The sequence below is a fragment of the Arachis hypogaea genome, chromosome 19, assembly GCF_003086295.3.
Source record: "Arachis hypogaea cultivar Tifrunner chromosome 19, arahy.Tifrunner.gnm2.J5K5, whole genome shotgun sequence".
NCBI lineage: Eukaryota > Viridiplantae > Streptophyta > Magnoliopsida > Fabales > Fabaceae > Arachis > Arachis hypogaea.
The window spans coordinates 48765876-48769206 of NC_092054.1; the positions used below are offsets into that span (position 1 = coordinate 48765876).

Consider the following 3331-nt stretch of genomic DNA (forward strand, 5'->3'; position numbering starts at 1 on the left):
TTCTGTTAGTTTTAGTTGTTTTATGCACTTTCTTGAGCTTAAAGTAACCAAGAATGGTTAAATGAATAACAAAGCAATGAACCATCCAAATAGTATGATTTTTATGCAAATTTCATGAGTTTTTAGTTATATTACTTGAATGCTATGAATGGAAGATTCTCATGAAAACTTGCAAGACTTTGATGCAGTTGTTGGATGATTTCAGGAAAGAAGAGGCTAGGCCAGGAAGCAACAAAAATCAATAAAGGAAGCTTGAATATCACATGTGGAGTTTAAGTTCCAGTTTAAGCTTAAACTGGAACTTAAACGGCCAAAATCATAAAAGCTGAGGAAAGGGTGAAAGTGGCGTTTAACCTCCAGTTTAACCTTAAACTGGAAGTTAAACGCCAGAAATGGGAAATGCACCAGGGAGCCATTTCCACGTTTAAGCTCCAGTTTAACCTTAAACTGGAGCTTAAACGTGTTCGACCAAGTTTTCTCCTCCAGGGTTGCTCTCTCCATTTCCACGTTTAAGCTCCAGTTTAACCTTAAACTGGAGCTTAAACGTGTTCGACCTCCAGGGCTGCCTTTCCTATCTCCACGTTTAAGCTTCAGTTTAACCTTAAACTGAAGCTTAAACGTGTTCGACTACGTTACCCTCCAGGGCTGCCTTCTTCCATTTCCACGTTTAAGCTTCAGTTTAACCTTAAACTGAAGCTTAAACGTGCTTCCACAAAAGGCATCACTGGAAGTGTCTGGCGTTTAAGCTGCAATTTAAGCTTAAACTGCAACTTAAACGCCACTATTGGAAAAGGTTTCTGGGCCAAAAATATTGCAGTTTAAGTTAGCTTTTGAGCACAAACATTAACTTAAACTTACTCTGGTATGAAACCCAATTGAATATCATGGTTTATGGGATTGGGCCTGAAGGATTGATGAGTCTGGAGCTTTAATTTGTTGAGTCTTGTGTCATTACTTGTTTATCACTAAGTTTGCTCAATGAATGTTACAGAATTGGATCACAGCCTCATCAGGATTATGGATCATAAACCCAAAGCAAAAGGAAAGCAGGAAGAGGCCTCAAAGCCCAAGAAACACAACAGAAGCTCAATATAGAAAGTGTATAAATAGGATAGAATTTAAGTTAGGAAGGACTTTTACCTTTTCATTTTGCTAGTTTTCATACCTTTGTAATTGAATTCAGAGCTATGACTCACTAAACCCCCTTTCATTGGGTTAGGGAGCTCTATTGTAATTCAATGAATCAATAATAGTTTATCTTCTTCTTCAATCTTTTCTCTTGAATTTTGTTAGAAAGCTTCTCGATCTAATTCCATTGGGTAGTTGTCTTGGGAAAGAAACTACTCATAATTGGAATCCTTCGGAACCTTGGGAAAGGAATGGAGGATTCATGCTAGAGAAGCTTTCTCACAGTGAATTGGATTGGGGTTTGGATGGATATTGTGACATGTAATCCTACCAAATTGTGGTTCATGAAACTGTGTGGTATAATCAGTGATCGAGCATCATCTCTTCTTATGAACATTTAAACCAAGGGATTGGGAATTTGTTTGTTTTTAGAGAGAATTGGTGAGCCAAGGGATTGGGATCCAATCATATAAGATTGCCAAGCAAAATTCAATGAACGCATTGGTTGAGGAAGAGATAAACATGTTTTGATTCGGAGATCTCAATATCTCCTATAACCCAATGAATTCCCCATTTCTGATTTCCACTTTCTCTTTACATTCTGCAACTCAATTCATGCAATCACCCCCATTCCCTTTTAAATTCAGCAATTTAGCTTCTGCTCTTTAATTCATGCAATTTAAGATTCTGCCATTTCAATTTCTTGTCATTTACGTTTCCCGCCAATTTTACATTCCGCAATTCTCATCTAATTCTTGATTCCGCTCAACTAGACACACTTCTAATCCGAATTGCTCATTCAACCAATCCTTGTGGGATTCGACCTCACTCTATTGTGAGTTTTTACTTGACGATAACCGGTGCACTTGCCGGAAGGAATTTTGCCGATCGTGCAATTTCCTAAATCGTAGCATAACAAGTTTATGCGCATCAAGTTTATGGCGCCGTTGCCGGGGATTGGTTTTCGATTGACAATTCTCAAATTGGAAGTTAACTAGATTGAGCATTTTTTTTGTTTTGATTAATTCAGTACAAGTTACTTGTTGAATTTTAATTTCTGCACTCTGTTACATGCTTTCTTTCTTTATGCCTTTAAATTCAAGCAACTAACTCACTGACTCACTAACTATTTGAATTAATTCCTCAACTGCTCTAACCATACTCTTCCATTAACCAAGAGTATTTCACTTGTTTGTTGCCTGTGCTGTGTTCTTGTATGACAGGTAGGAGAGGAGAGACATCAACTCCTCCATATACCGAACCAGAGAGGACCCTTCATAGACTTAGAAGGGAAGCAAGAGGGAAGAGAGTACTGGGAGAAGAAGAATCTGAAGGAGAATCTGAGGACAATTTTGAGGAAGCTTTAGATCTCAACATGGATAGAGAAGTTCACAACCATGAGAGAGCTGATGGAAACAATGCCATTCCTGAGAGGAGGGTTCTTAGTTCATACATAAACCCAACCTCTGGGAATTGTGGTAGCAGCATTCAGAAACCACCCATTCAGGCCAACAATTTTGAACTCAAACCACAGCTAATATCACTTGTGGAGAATCATTGTTCATTTGGTGGGAGTGCTAATGAAGATCCAAACCAACATCTCACAAAATTCCTGAGAATTTGCGACACTGTGAAGTCCAATGGAGTCCAGGAAGATACCTATAAACTGCTCTTGTTCCCATTTTCACTTAGGGACAAGGCAGCTAAGTGGCTGGAATCATTCCCAAGGGGGAGCCTAACAACATGGGACGAGGTGGAAAGCAAGTTTCTGGCACGTTTCTACCCCCCACAAAAGGTCAATAGGCTTCGATCTGAGGTTCAGACTTTTAGACAACAAGATGGTGAAACTCTCTACGAGGCATGGGAGAGATTCAAGGATTTGACAAGGAAATGCCCACCAGACATGTTCCATGACTGGGTGCAATTGCATATTTTCTATGATGGACTCTCTTATGAATCAAGGAAGGCTGTAGACCATTCATCAGGAGGTTCATTGAACAGGAAAAAGACTGTGGAAGAAGCCATTGAAGTGATTGAGACAGTGGCTGAGAATGAGTACTACTATGCATCAGAGAGACACAACACTAAGGGAGTCATGGAGCTGAACCATGTTGATACAATTTTAGCCCAAAACAAGGTGTTTGCCAAGCAACTAGCAGAGCTCACTAGGAAATTAGAAACAAAGCAAGTGGCTGCAATACAC

At 39.4% G+C, this 3331-nt stretch overlaps 1 non-coding gene across 1 annotated transcript; it reads right to left on the bottom strand.

The window, feature by feature from the left end:
- Positions 1-2929: 2929 nt before the first annotated feature.
- Positions 2930-3033, bottom strand: LOC112780608 (small nucleolar RNA R71). Its single transcript, XR_003191432.1, has one exon. It is a non-coding gene; the product is annotated as a small nucleolar RNA R71 (small nucleolar RNA).
- Positions 3034-3331: the final 298 nt, after the last annotated feature.